The sequence below is a fragment of the Callorhinus ursinus genome, unplaced genomic scaffold (assembly GCF_003265705.2).
Source record: "Callorhinus ursinus isolate GAN/ISIS: 27379988/994484 unplaced genomic scaffold, GSC_fseal_2.0 scaffold4, whole genome shotgun sequence".
Lineage (NCBI taxonomy): Eukaryota > Metazoa > Chordata > Mammalia > Carnivora > Otariidae > Callorhinus > Callorhinus ursinus.
In genome coordinates, this window is record NW_027397066.1 from 112,836,727 (window position 1) to 112,853,575 (window position 16,849).

The following is a 16,849-nucleotide window of genomic DNA, read 5'->3' on the forward strand; positions in this document are numbered from 1 at the left end:
GCAATTCCAGTCAGATTGCCTGGGAATATGTCTGTTTGTTGGGAGGACTCATGAAATTTCCATGAAAATATTCATTCTACCCTAAGTGTTTTTTACCTTCTACTCTAATGCACAATATGAATTGCTAATTTGTTCACATATGATTTTCAAAGGATAAATATCTAAATCACTATTTTTTTCAAGTAAACTTTTGTGGGTATATATTTTTATTTGTCTTTTTAAATTACATTTTAATTTATTTTTAAATGTTCTTGGGAAAAATTACATCCTTAGTAGATTAATAGTATATTTCCATTAGAGCTCTTAACTTGTGATTTATTTATAGCATCTCTGTACATATTGTATGTACAAATGTATATATCTCTTTATGTATTAAAATCTTCCTTCTAGGGGTGCCTGGGTGGCTCAGTCGTTAAGCGTCTACCTTCGGCTCAGGTCATGATCCCAGGATCCTGGGATCGAGCCCCGCATCGGATTCCCTGCTTGGCGGGGAGTCTGCTTCTCCCTCTCCCACTCCCCCTGCTTGTGTTCCCTCTCTCGCTGTGTCTCTCTCTCTCTGTCAAATAAATAAATAAATAAATAAAATCTTAAAAAAAAATTCTTCCTTCTAATTTCCATTTTGAGTGCCTTGCTCACAACGACTTTTTTCATTTAAAGAGAACTTTATATTTGCAGGCATTTTCCCCATTAATTCTTGGAAGGTTTTCTTTTTTTTTTGTATTTGAAATTATAATGTAATGATATTAATATAAGCACCTCAGTGCTTCCTCAACACATACATTTAACTAATTATGAAAATTTTGCAATTTAATTTATTATATATTGAATTCTTACATAAAATTTTTCCATTTCTTGGTTTTCTTTTCTATTATACATAGTTGTCTGTTTAGTATTACCTTTTACTACATTTTAGGTATTTACTTCCCTTGTTAGACTTGCTATGAATCTCAAACCTCACAGGCCCCAAACCAAATTCGATCCACTTCCTGCTTACTTCTAGGACTCAGCAGAGCCATTCACTCTATTAGGTATATGGTGGCTTGTAGCACAGTTTCACAGTGTTTGAGGTAGATTTCTTGGCTACAAAACAGATTCCTGTAAGCCTGCATTCCTTAGACAGACATCTCTCCTTCACCTCCCAAACCCAGTCCATTATCAATTACCTCAAAAGTAGATCTAGTAGCGGGGCGCCTGGGTGGCTCAGTCGTTAAGCGTCTGCCTTCGGCTCAGGTCGTGATCCCAGGATTCTGGGATCGAGTCCCGCCTCGGGCTCCCTGCTCCTTGGGCGCCTGCTTCTCCCTCTGCATCTCTCTCTCTTTCTCCCTCTGTCTTTCATGAATAAATAAATAAAATCTTAAAAAAAAAAAAAGTAGGTCTAGTAGTGCCTGGGTGGTGCAATCCGTTAAGCCTCTGACTCCTGGTTTCAGCTTAGGTCGTGATCTCAGGGTTGTGAGATCCAGCCTGGTGTAGGAATCTACCTGTAACTGCCTCTCCCTCTGCCCCTCCCCCCCCACACATACTCTCTCTCTCACTTAAATAAATTTTTTTAAAAAAACATAGATCTAAATCGTCTTCATTTCTCTTTATCTCCATTATGAAGTCAAACGTTGTTACTTACTGGCCTATTATGATGGTCCCCTACCTGAGTCTGTACCCTCTCCAAACTAGCTGTCTCCCAGTGATCTTTTCAAATGCAAAATTGTGTAACATTCATCCATCTTTAAATTCTTCATTGCTCTTTATTGTGTCTTTAATACTATTTTACTTTTCTTATTTAATAACTAAAAATGTCCAGTTGGTTTAATTGACTTTGAAATATATGATCTGAATTATGGTATTCTTTTATTGACAAAAACTTTCTTTTTCCTTTATTAAGTATATTTTTATTTTAATCACATTTTATATTCTATTTTAGACATATGTTGCTTTTGTTTGTTTGTTTTTACATTGCCTGGCTTATTCTATACCTTGTTTGCATTAGTTCTGTAAATGATCACATTTTCAACATTTAATAATATGCTTAAACCTATGCTTTCCAAATACAAAGGTTGAAAATTCAATCTATTGACCCCATGTGAATGACTAAAAAAAAATAGTTCACTATCACAACCTTCTTTTTTCTTCATTTCACAACCCCTAACATTTGTGTTTATATTTTTCTATACATTTTTGTCAGAGATTATTATCTTAAAGTAATATTATTACCTTATGCCATCATATTTTATTAACTAGAATAAGTTCATTAGTTAACTATATAAACTTCATTATTTTAATTCCATATTTAACTGGAACCAGTACCCACTGTCAGTATTTTCTTTCTTACTCTGACCTCCCATTTTGTGAATCCATTACTTTAATCCATCTTTAATTAGTTAGTATGCATCTTCTAAGGAACTTTGCTGAAAGAGTAAATCTAAGAGTTTGGAATCTGTGTATTTGCAACTGTGTCTTGGTTTTCAATTTAGTCTTCAATTATGAAATTCTGGTGTCATAGGCTCTTACATGTGAAACTCTGTAAATGTTGCTTTACTCTTTCATGATTTAAATGATGGCATTGAAGAAGACCAAGGCTTTCTTATAACCACCTTCCAACTTCCTGGCTTCACCTTTGGGAATGCCTGTTTTTTTTGTTTGCTTGTTTTTGTTTTGTTTTTTAAATCAATGAAATTCAGGGGGGCAGAGAAAGCTAGTGCTCTGCTCATATCTGCTTGGCACACATTGGACCAGATATTTTGGAAGTTTTGGGCATGTTTGTCTGTTTCTTCGTTTTCTATATACTCTTTACCTATCTATCCAAAACTTCCAAGCCTAACTGGAAAATTTCTTCCAATGTATTCAAACATCCAGTATTCCGTATATCCTTTTTATCCTTCTGTAATCTTCATCACTTTCTCTAGAACTACCAGTTTTGTAAACAACTGGTCAGCCTTTCCAAATACTGCAGGTAACAGTTTTACAAACTATTTAGTCCCATGTGTGCCAAGCAGATTTCCACATAGTAATTCAGAGACCCAGCCTCCTTATATCTTTGGTGCCCTCATCTTTAATTATATGCTATTGTTAAACCTTGTTTTCCCTTTTGACTTTTTACACATAAGTAAAATAATGTACATGTATTATTTTCATACAAATAAAGTTAAATAAAAGAAAATATAGTATTAGTATCAAAGTGATGAATACACAGACTCCCTCTTAGATTTTAAGGAATTTAGAACTCCTGAATTGATTTACTGAAAAAATTATTTTTCATAGTTTTAAAAAGTGTGTTTTATAACATCTAAGAATGTTGATGTTCATGACAAGGGTTCTTGTGTTCAAATACATTTGGGAAACTATTGTATTTCCTTTCTTGAGAGTCACAATTCACTTCACCCTATTTATTTATTTATTTATTTATTTATTTATTTATTTTACTTTATTTACTTACTTACTTTTTAAGTAATCTCTACACCCAACATAGGGCTTGAACTCATTACCCTGTGATCAAGGGTAACATGCTCTACTGACAGAGCCAGCCAGGAGCCCCACTCACTTCACTTCAATCAGTTAGATGATTATGGAAGTTCATGAGGAAAAAAAAAAAAAGCATTTCACTTTTGTTTGATCTGTTTTTCTCACAAACACATTTAAACCTGGACCACATTTTTTAGCCTAAAGATTATCTTGTCAAACACTATTTATGGGACACCGTATTGCAAATCCTGTTTTTGTGTGTGTTCTTCTTAAACCTACTTATATAATACATCTCAATGGTTTTACATAGAAATATTGTATAAAATGTTCTGAGTCTTGAAATGTAAAAGATTGTTCTTTAAGATTCCATAAATCCCTAATTCTATTTTATTTCTCATATTGTCCAGGGATAGAAATAACATAGTGTTTATAAACAGAGTCTACTGAGAATACTATTTCTATAAGCATTATTTCAACAGAAGCTCAACTCACAAGTGATAGAGAACAGATATGGGGAGCTAAATACACAAACCAGAGCATGACAGTATGGTGTGGGTAAGGACTGTAAGCTTCAGAACAAGACAGAACAACAAAAAAAGAAATCAGTGCCATGTTGGCATCAGAGCTACTGAGGAAAGAAAACAATGTGTTCAGAGGATTCATATCAAATGCAGGTGGATAGTTATGGAAGTGAGAGTTTCATTCCAATAGATACTCCATTCTGCATTTCAGAGTGGCAATATGCAGAATTTGTACCATTTCCTGACAACATGTGATAAAATTCTTAAAGTCTTGATAGTATAGGAATACCATTTTATTTTTTCCTTCTGTTTTAACAGTTCTATTGAGATATATTTTACATACCGTATTGCACACCTATTTAAAGTATACAATACAGTTTTTAAGAATTATATTCAGAGATGTGCAACTACCACCAAAATAGAACATTTTTCTATTTCAAAATGAAACTACATAAATATTAGGAGACATTTCGCATTCTCATGCTCACTCCCAGCTCCTAGTTCTGGCAACCAATGATCTACTTTTTGTCTCAATAGAGTTGTGTATTCTGACAATTCATGTAAATGTAACCACAATATATGTGGTTTTGTGAAGGATTTTCTTTCACTTAGCATAATACTTTCAAAGTTCATCCATATTATAGCATATTACCAATGCTTCAATTTTTCCCTATTGTTTAGTTAATCCACAGATTTCTGAAATATTTAATTTTAGTTGTTTTGCTAATTTTAGTTATTACTTTTGTAGGAGAGTTGATCTCCTCTCCTAGAGAGATCCTCATTTCATCATTTTGGAAGTCAATCTCCTCATTTTGTTTTCTAAACAAAATATTTTTTACAAGTTTAAGATATCAGCTATATTTTGTATTATTTTAGTACAGTTTATCAGTGCATAATATTGTTTTCTCTTTATCCTTTCACTAACACTTTCACTAACATGTAAATAGCAAACAAACAGTCCCAGAGAAGTAAAAGACAGAATTTTGGATCATATAAAAATGAGTGTATATATAATCTCTTAACAAAATAATATGTATTCCAGGTATATAATACTTTTTAAAATGCTTACAGTCCTACTTATAAATTGCAAAAGAAAACGGCTGCAGTCTTATTATAAAATGAGCAGTATTTTGGATAGGTTCCCTATGGTTTTCTCTTAAAGCCCTGGGATTTTTTAAAGGTCAGCAACCAACTGGTCTGTCATTTGATACATAGGTGACTTGAAATAAATCAAAACAAGGAATGGAAAAATATTTTAAAATGAGAACTGTATAGTTGCCATCCAACAGAGAAGTCTTTATATGCTTTAGATCCCTGAAAATATAAGAGGAGTTAAATGTTTTGAAAAATATCCATAGGGTGCTTTAAGATAATAAAGTACAAAAATATAATTTGTAAAATATTACACAAAAGATTTATGTAGTATTCAAAATGTAGATCTTTATCTTATGAGCAATTATCCAATGCCTAGGGCATTGCTCAAAGAGAAGTGAGTCCAAATAATGGGACCTCCTGTGTGTTATTTGACAAGAGAACTCTGCAAGGACCATGAAGCCAAAGAACAAAGCTACTTTCACTTGGAACCTTGCAACAACTAATTGACTTCCTAGATTAAATTTAACATTTTTCTTGGATATGTAGCAGGGGCATGAAAGTTTGAAGAGACTTTAGTTTTCTGCTTTAATAATAAATAATTTCATCAATGTTAAGGATCAAAAGTGTGCCTGGAATGCAGGTCATTCATCTCTTCAATTAAAAAAAAAAATAAAGAGAAAAAAACATATCAAAGCCATAGTAGATGCTGGGGTGACAAAGTTGATATTCATTTATATCACATAGGATATGGTACTCAGAAAACACTCAATACATATTTTGCAAAAGAATATCATAAAAAGTATAATTATTGAAAATATAATATTCTAATACAAATTCTAAAATAGAAATGCCAATTCAAGTCCTAAAAGAGATAAAACTCTAAACTTAAAAATATTTGATTGGGGGCACCTGGGTGGCTCAGTCGTTAAGCGTCTGCCTTCAGCTCAGGTCATGATCCCAGGGTCCTGGGATCGAGCCCCGCACTGGGCTCCCTGCTCCACGGGAAGCCTGCTTCTCCCTCTCCCACTCCCCTTGCTTGTGTTCCCTCTCTCGCTGTGTATCTCTCTGTCAAATAAATAAAATCTTTAAATATGTATATATATATACATATTTGATTGGATATATATGAATTTAGGAATACATGTTATTACTTTGATTACAAGTTTGTTATTAAGGACATAATATAATTATGTACATATACACACATAAACGTACGCACTTGTGATTAGCTTTATTGAAAGTTGCATTGGTGTCTTTGAGATGTTAGCGAACAAAAATCCTTCCAAAATCCCTCCCTGAAAATCAAGTCTCTTTGGCTAAACAAATGCAGTATTCTTTTTTATTTTAAGATTTTATTTATTTATTTCAGATAGAGTGCACAAACGAGCACAAGCAGGGAGCAGAGGAAGAGGGAGAAGCAGGCTCCCCGCTGAGCAGGGAGCCAGACTGTGACTTGGGGCTTGATCCCAGGACCCTGGGATTAGGACCTGAGCCAAAGGCAGTTGCTTAACCAACTGAGCCACCCAGGTGCCCCTACAGTATTTTTCTTTTTCTTTTTTTTAAAGATTTTATTTATTTAAGAGAGAGAGAATGAGAGATAGAGAGCACGAGAGGGAAGAGGGTCAGAGGGAGAAGCAGACTCCCCGCTGAGCAGGAAGCCCGATGTGGGACTCGATCCCAGGACTCTAGGATCATGACCTGAGCTGAAGGCAGTCGCTTAACCAACTGAGCCACCCAGGCGCCCCAATATTTTTCTTTATAAAATTATTGGCTAACAGGATTATGGGGTAGAAGCTAAGTATGTTTTGTTCATGATCCAGATCCTGGTATAGTGCCAGGAACATGGTAGGTATCCCATAGTTATTTGTGGAACATATGAATGAATGAGTCATTGAATGAATATAAATGCTCTCTCAAATGTCCAAGTTGTAGAAAGAAGAATTTCACCAATGATTTACCAGATCTGAAGGAATGTAATCAGTTAATAATTTCTTGGTAGTTTCTAAAAGGGAATATGTATAAAAACATATTTATATGACCACTTTCACTGCTTTTAGTATATAAGCACTGATTTTAATGATTTTTATATTTTATCAAGTGTTTTAATGACCCAGTGCTGAATTTTTTTTTTAATGGAGGATTAGATTCTAAATTTTTGATTGGGTTTATGTCTCAGTTTAGGTGGGGAATTGGAGACATGGTGTGACTTACATCATTATAAGTATGCTAAGAAAATACATTAAAATGTTAGTATAAAATTCAAGATATAAAATCATGTGCCTTGGGCGCCTGGGTGGCTCAGTTGGTTAAGCGACTGCCTTCGGCTCGGGTCATGATCCTGGAGTCCCGGGATCGAGTCCCGCATCAGGCTCCCTGCTCAGCAGGGAGTCTGCTTCTCCCTCTGACCCTCCCCCCTCTCATGCTCGCTCGCTCTCTATCTCATTCTGTCAAATAAATAAATAAATAAATCTTAAAAAAAAATCATGTGCCTTATCTAGAATTTATTAGAACATAGTAATGGAAAAATTATAGAAAATGAATCTCATATTATAAACTAACTCCTCTTATCTTTACATAAACTTAATTAAAATTAATCCCAGTAGTTTATCAGAGTACAAGAAAAACAAACCATAATATTGACAACAAAAACAGTCAACAATTTGCAAACTTAGATGGTCTTCTTGAAATATTTTTAGTTGTCCTGCCTAAGTCAAATCTCTTGTATTTCTTGATGCACAGTTTTCTCATCTGTAAATTGGGCTGTTGGACTTCATAGATACCAATGTTCTTTCCATGTCTTATATTTTAGGTGATTTGTCAGTCACCAAGGCTAATTATATATTGAGTCTTTTTGTGCTCGCTTCGGCAGCACATATACTAAAATATATATATTGAGTCTTTTTTACTTAAAATAATTGTAAAAAGTAGATTATTTTTGTAAAAATTAAAACTTTAATTTCATTTACAATTTTACTATTAAATTATTATATAATTACTAAATAATTACAAAATTATTTTGTATAATATGTATATATATATTTATTGAAGAAAATTTGAAGTATAATAAAAATTAAAATTCATCCTAGATACTCTCCCTGGAAATGACCCCTAGGGTACATAATTTTGCCTTTTTACTCTTTTTACACTGTGTGTGTGTGTGTGTGTGTGTGTGTGTGTGTGAACTAGAGAGAGAAAGAGAGAAGGATCTATGAATAAGAAAATATATTGTTACATCGTGATGTTATTTTGCAATCTACTTAAGAGTTAATTTGGGAATAGACTTGTTTTTGTTTGTTTTTCTTCCCTTAATTTTCTGGCCAATGTCTACCTCTCCAGTCTTTTTTTTTTTTTTTTTTAAGTTTGAATTTTAATTCCAGTTAACATACAGTATTATAATAGTTTCAGGTGTATAATATAGTGTTTCAATAATTCCATACATCACGCAGTGCTCATCTTGACATGTGCCCTCCTTAATCCCCATCATCTATTTCACCCATCCCCCTACACCCTCCCCTCTAGTAACCATCAGTTTGTTCTCTATAATTAAGAGTCTGTCTCTTGCTTTGTCTCTCTCTCTCTTATTTTTCCCTTGTTTGTTTTGTTTCTTAAATTCCACATGAGAGAAATCATATGATATTTGTCTTTCTCTAATTTCACTTAGCATAATACTCTCTAGCTCCAACCATGTTATAGTAAATGGCAAGATTTCATTCTTTTTTATGGCTGAGTAATATTCCTATCATCTATCTATCTATCTATCTATCTATCTATCTATCTATCTATATCACATCTTTATCCATTCTTCAATCGATGGACACTTGGGCTTCTTCCATATCTTGGCTATTGTAAATAATGCTGCTCTAAATATAGGGGTGCATGTATCCCTTTGAATTAGTGTTCTTGTGTTCTATGGGTAAATACCCATTAATGCAATTGCTGGATCGTCTACTTCTCCAGTCTTATCTTTAGCTTTTATTATGTTATATAGCAGCTTCCTCACTTCCTCTATCAGAAAGTTGGGTAAATTTTCTTAACCCCTTGTTTCTGAATTTAGTCATGTGATCTTTTTGGCCAATGAGATGTATACAGTTCTGAGTGAAGCAAAAACTTGAAAACTGTTCATGAATTTACCCTTCTCTTTGTGCTCACCTCTCTCTATTATTAAATTGTGCTTGGACTAGACTGCAGAAGGAAGAAGAATGTAAATCTGAGACAATCCTATAGAAGCTGAAAGCTAGTCACAACCTCCCCACCCCCACCCCCCCAACACACACACAGTGTTGAGCACACAGCCAAGATCTACAGACATTTATTCAGCCACCTAGCTGGAAGCAGCTGAGCACAGATGCATTAATGAGCCAATCTGAGACATGAAGATCCACAAAAATTGGCCTACAAATTCATGACTGAAAATAATAGTTATTGCTTTAAGCCAGTGAATTTGAAGTAATATTTTTGTAGTATATTGGCACATTCTGATGGCAATAGATATTATAAAAAAGGTTTCATTTAGATCCCTTAAGCCTTTTTAAAAACAGCACTATTGAGTTAGAATTAACATACCATAAATTTCAACTGTTTAAATGTACAGTACAATAAATTTTAGTATATTTATAGAGTTGTACAATCATTACAATTATATAAATTCACATTTCCTTCACCTTAAAAAATGTGCTCAGAAACCCAGGCAACCACTAATCTCACTAATTTTTTGCCTCTTTATATTTGCCTTCTTTTGAAATTGCATACAATTGGAATTGTACATTGTGTGTTCTTTAGTGCCTGGCTTCTTACACATAGCATAATGTATTTTGGATGAGCCATGTTGTAACATGTGTCAATACTTTATTTCTTTTAATCAATGATTATTATTCCTTTGTACAGTATACAATGTACAATGTTTTAATAATGGTTTATCTCTTTATCTCTTGATGAGTATTTGGGTTGTTTCCACTGTTTGGCTATTGCGAATAATGTCACTATGAAAATTCATGTGTAAGTCTTTGTACATAGGATTTCATTTCTCTTCATTTCATTTCTCTTCACTTCTCTTCATTTCATTTCATTTTTCTTTGTACACAGGATTTCATTTCATTTCATATATATATATATATATATATATATATATAGGAGTAATCTTGTTGGGTTTCATAAGTAAATGTTTAACATTTCAAGGAACTGCCAAATTGTTTTTCAACATGGCTGAATCATTTTTTATTCCCTTCAACAGTGTGTGAGGGTTCTGATTTCTCCACATCCTTGTCAACACTTTTTTTTTTAATTTTTATATATTTATTTATTTTTATTATGGACTAATAAAAATTTGATCATTTAATATGATTAAATTCTGTATATCTTGGTAGGTATACAGTCATATCTCATTGTAGTTTTGATGTCCTTTTCCCTAACAGAGTATCTTCTTCATGTTTTATTAGCCATATGTATATCTTCTTTAGAAAAATGTATTCTTCAGATTTTTGCTCATTTTTTTTCTTTTGCTCATTTTTAACTGAGTTGACTTTTTATTGTTGAGTGGTAAGATGTTTTTTATTCTGGATAGAATTCTATTGATATGTAGAAACCATATATATAAATGTTTTGCAATTATTTTCTCCCAGACTGTGAGTCATTTTTTCACTTTTTTGATGGTGTTTTTGAAGATAAACAGTTAATTTTGACAAAATCTACTTTGTTATTCTTTCCTAATTTTGCTGTCACTATTGGTGTCATATTTAAGAAGTCATCCCAAACCCAAGATTATAAATATATACTTTGTATTTTCTTCCAAGACTTATACTTTTAGCTTTTATATTTAAGCCTACCATCCACTTTAACTTTGTTTTGTTTTGTTTTGTTTTGTTTTTTGGTATGGTTTGAGGTACAGCTCAACCTCAACCTCAAATTCCTTTTGTTTATTTTATTTTTTTCCATGCGGATAACTAGTTGTCTCAGCACAATGTTTTGAAAAGATAATTTCACTCCCATTGAATTTTCTTGACATCTTTGTTGAAAATCAGCTAACTATAAATGTAAAGGCTTATTTTTTTGGCTTTCAATTCTATACCATTCGTCATATGTCTGTCCATATGCCAGTCCCATACTATCTTCATTGCTGTTGCTTTGTAGTAAGTGATGAAATTGGGAAATGTAAGTCCTCCAATTTGGCTTTTTTTTTTTTTTTTCCAAATTGATGTAGCTATTCTGAGTCCCTTGCATTTTCAGATGAATTCCATGTAATTTGGCCTGGACCAAGTACTGTAACCCCAATGATTGACACAGGCTGAGTGGTATGACTCGTACAAAGCTAATCAGGGTCTGTGCTGGGATTTTATATCTTAATGCTTCGAGAAAGAAGTCTTCTTGGGCACCTGGGTGGCTCAGTTGGTTAAGCGACTACCTTTGGCTCAGGTCATGATCCTGGAGTCCCAGGATCGAGTCCCACATCGGGCTCCCTGTTCAGCAGGGAGTCTGCTTCTCCCTCTGACCCTCTTCCCTCTTGTGCTCTCTATCTCTCATTCTCTCTCTCTCAAATAAATAAATAAAATCTTTAAAAAAAAAGAAAAAAAAGAAGTCTTCTTTACTTTGTGTCTCTAAGCTGGCTTCATAAAAATCTAGAGCTACCAAATGCCATTGTTACATGCATGAAATAGGACTGGACTATCAGTATTCACCAGGAGAGAAAAGTAAAAAAAATATATATAGAACAATGTTGATAAGAAATGAAGGAGAAATCCTGCAACTATTCATATCCTCCTAACCAATTGAACCTGACTTTTGTTCAGCTCTGCCTTTTCATGATTTAGTTTTGTTGAGCCACTCAATTCTTCTTGTTGATTAATTTCATTCAAGATGTATTTTTATCAGAGGTTCCTAATTAATACAAACACTTGTACTAATTAGATTTCTCTTATGTGTATATCCCATTATTTATTTCAATTGGTATCTAGGAAGTGTGAAGAAAGGCATCTTTGTTAGGTACTGTATAATACTCAGGTCCAAAGTACTACAGTTTTAATTATGATATAATAATTATATCACCATCAAATGTTCCATTTTTTATAGTAACTATGATATATTAATAAACTTAAAATATTAGTTGTTTTTTCTTAGAAAACAGTTTCTTGAACTTTGATTCTTAATCCAGTTATAAGTAATATAAATTCCAAATATTTTCAGTTATGTGATGAAGTATTTGATAACATAAATATTCTGTACAAATAAATACAATGTTTTTCTAAGCAGTGTTTTTCTTCATGAAACTTGACAATCAAAACAACTAAGTAAGAGTTTCTAATTCTGAAAAGAATTTGTTGTAAACAAATACCAGTATAAATCACTGTATAGCATTTCTACCTGTTAAGATGACTCATTAATTATTATTCCATTTTTAGCTTTGAGCCACTGACGTATAATCAAGAACTTGGCAGAGAGACTGGATAGTTTGTGAATCTATGAATTTACCAACATTCCTATCTGGACAATGAAGAGAAAGTTTTAGGATAATATTTCTTTGCAAATGAGCATTTATAGAAAACAGGGCTGGAAAGTTCAACTTAGAAACATCCACTTAACAGACTGGAAGAGCAGTATTCTGCCATTATCTTTGCTACAATATCTGTAAAGGTTACCTTATAGAACCTCATCAAATATGCAAATCCCTATTACCCATAGCTTGTTACAATAAACCAAAAATTCTATTAACAACTACCCTACTAAAATCCTTTTAAAGCATTCATCTCCAGATAGGAGTAATCTGAGCTGAATTCTAAATTTTACTCTTTCTTACTTACACAGGCCTTATTTTTTTTTTTTTTTTGATTCTGTACTTTTTGGGGAGGAGGCTAACCTTTAGTTTGAATATTCTTCACATATCATTTCTGTTATCTAAATTGAAACCAAGTTTTCTGTATTTCAAACTAGCTGCCTTATTTTTCCCAATAAAAGTCATTTAAAATTGAGTATCCCTATTTATGCTTTCACTATAACAAATTATCCTCTTATTTCATTTTCTCTGAATGCTTATAATTTTAACCTTATCTACTTTATATTCCCACTAGCAGCTTATAAGGGTTCCAATTTCTCCATATCCCCTCCAACACTTATTATTATCTGCCTTTTTGATTATAGCCATTTTAATGGATGTGAAGTGTTTTCTCATTGTGGCTTTGGTTTGCATTTCCCTAAGGCTTTTCATGGGCTTATTATTCATTTGCATATCTTTGGAGAAATATCTATTCAGATTGTTCATTTAAAAAAATTGAGTTATTTGTGATTTACTGTTCAGTTGTAAGGGTCCTTTCTACAATCTGGATACAAGTCCTTTGTTAGATATATGATTTGGAAATATTTTCTCTAAGTCTGTAGGTTGTCCTTTTACTTCCTTGTGTTTTTGAAGCACAGAACTTCTTAATTTTGTTGAAATTCAATTGGCCAAATATTTGTGTCCTTTGTCACTTCTGAAAATATGATTTATTTTGGGGGGAAACACATTCAGCTCATAACAACTTCTATGTGGCAGAAATTTTTTATGTCCTAGAAATGGAAGGAATATAATAGCAGAAATAGACAGACATAATATTAATGACTACAAAAAGCCAGAAATGTTCTGTGAGGTGGGGCATACAACAGAGGAAATAATTATTTTTTTTGGTAGATCTAAACACAACAGTTCCTGAAGACAGATGAATACAAATGCATCAAATAGGAAAAACATCCTGTGTAGTAGAATTTATAGGAGAAAAGGCAGAATGTGAAAGTATTTGAATTTTTATATAAGTGGCAGTAGCTACTTTTTGATTAAAAATATACTGCAGAAATATAAATGTAATACACATATGATGAGATAAAAAGCAGGTAAAGAATAAAATGTAGGTTAGAGTCAGTTTATTCAAAATTTACCTTGAAGTAGATTACACTCTGCAGAAATAAGAAAAGGGCTATGTATTCAGATAATCCTAAATTCAGAGTAAATTGATACCATTAAGTTTATAAAACTGCACAAATAGTTTAACAAGAATGAGCTTTAGTTTCCTTTCTTGAAAACCAGTACTGTGGCAGAAGTGCCATTCCTTTCAAATTCCATTACTATTCTTTTTAAGTAATAAGAACTTCAATTTTTAGGTTAAAAAGTTGCTGCCCAAGTAAACACTACTTTCTCTAGGTTTTCTTGCAGGGATGTTTGGTCCATGCTTAAGGTTCGCCTGCTCCTATGTAAGTGAAAGTACTTTGTTCAATCTCCTGGAAAAGCCCTTAAAGGAGGGCCTGTGTTCTTCACCTCTGTTCCTAACCTTAAAGTACAAGGCTGGCGGGTACTCCAGCAGTCATCTTGGAATATGAGAATAAAGTTATATCTTAGGGATTGTAGATTAGAGAACTGAAAGTAGCCTGGGTCCTATAGAGCTTGTGGAGCCAAGCCAATACACCACACTTGACTTGACTGCCTGTAGACTTCTTTTAGTCTACCTGTAGAGGTAATCTTTTACCTATATTAAAGGTCTATTATTTTGCATTTTTTACCACTTCAATAGTATTGAATCCTCTTTGGGTTCACATTGTTACAATGGTACTTTAACAATGAAAAGTGGCTAGTGCACAACAAGATCTTTTAGTTTCCTTATAAGTAAGGAGGGCCAGCAAATTCTGATTATTTTTAAGGTGGGATACTAGCATGATAGTAAATCAGTTAAAGAAAAATAACTTTTGAAATTGTCAAAAATATATCCAAGTGGGGAAGCAAAGAGATGTTTAGAATATCACAGAGTCTAAGATATGAAAATATAAAACAATATATTTTTAGATGGATTACTCCACAGATGATGTAAAAATAAGTAGGAAAGTAAATTGTTAAGCAAGCAATGATTAAATGCAGTGCCTGAGTGGACAAGGAACAGGAAACACTTAGAAGGCACAAGGAAAACTTCAGCTAACCCCCCATACCATAGAATTTGACTGTATTTGGAGATAGGGCCTTTACGGAGATTAAGTTAAAATAAGGCCATTAGTGGAGTCAAATTTAATCTGACTGGTGTTCCTATAAGAAGAGGAAATTCTGACACAGAGAGACCAGGAGCTCTTGTACACAGAGGAGAGATCATGTGAGGTCATAACAGGAAAGCAGCCATAAGCAAGCAAGGAGAAAGGTCTCAGGGGAAACCAAACCTGCTGACACCTTGACCTTGGAGTTCTAGCCTCCAAATATGTGAGAAAATATATTTCTGTTACTTAAAGCACTCAGTCTGAGGTATTTTGTTGTAGCAACCCTAGCAAATTAATACAAAACTCATTTAATGAATACTTAGCTAATGAAATGCTTACTAAAAGTCCTTACTTGAGAACAGAGAATATATATATTAAAAAATAAAGTCATTACTGTAAATAACAGGAAAAAAATCGGGATACGTTTTAAAATGTATCACTCCTCTCGACCAAATGGTATTCAAGAACCTAGCACATATGCTTTCTTATCAGTCTACTTTCAGTTATGGGATGAATGAGTCACAGAAATAAAAGGCACAGAGTAGGAAATATAATCAATGGTATTGGAATAGTGCTCTATGGTGACTACACCTGTGTTGAGCGTAGCATAACATACAGAGAAGTTTAATGACTATGCCATTCACCTGAAACTAATGTAAAATTGTGTGTCCACGGTACTCAAATAAAAAACTATTATAAGAAGTTTACATCATAGATCATAATAAAAAATATTAATTGTCATCTTACTTAATAGGCAATATTGAATGTGCTAATCCTTTCTCATCCTTTAGCCCTTAAATTATAACCTTTGACTATATTATCAATGTATTTTAAAACTTGAGCATACCAAAACCAGGCAGGATGAGCTACAAAACTTTAGGGGTCTAGTCCAACTGAAAATGCAGAGCCCCATGTTCAAAAAGTATTAAGAATTTTAAGATGGCAATAAGTGGGGCATTAAACCAAGTCAAGCCCTTCTGAATATAAAAGCCTGTGTGACAGTGCACCTCACACACCCTTGAAGCTGACATTGAAGTTTCATGGTTATGGACTAAGACAGACATAAGCTGTGGTTCACCATTAATGAATGACACATTTCTTTCCTCTGGCACTTTGCTAGCCTGCTGAAGACTACCACTAAGGAAGCTTTCCCAGCATTACTGTCTTTGCATCCCATTTCCAAATAAACTGGAACAGATGTCCTTTCACAAAGGACTACTTCCTACTTTTCCAGGTTCTTCAAGGATACTCAAATGACTCATATTTCCCTCCCCTTATAGGGAATGAGTGTGAATGTGTAAATAAATACAAACAGAAACATCACCAGCACCATGTGTTATACAAATGTAAAACAAATTAGGTGGTATGTAGAAAGCTGTAATTTAGATAAATTCTGTTTTTTTGACAAACTATGATCTACATTTTACCTGGTTTTCGAATATTCAGCAACTTATTAAATTAACTTGAAGTCAGGAAACTATTATGCTAATTTGCATTTTTAGCTCATGAAGGTTTTTTGAAGTACAACATCTCTCTGCCAAGTGCAATGCTGTATGTTCTCAGAGCTGTAGGGTTCTGCACAACTCATTGCCAATCACTTATAAACTGCTGCAAAATTGAAAATCCTCACAAAGAGTTCCACCAACAAAACCCTTAATGTTCTGATTATGAAATAGGAACACCTTTAAAGTGTTTACCTCAAAAAAGAACAAACGAAAGAAAAAAAGAAAAAAAGAAAGAAAAAAGAAAGAAAGAAAGAAGAAAGAAAGAAAGAAAGAAAGAAAGAAAGAAAGAAAGAAAGAAAG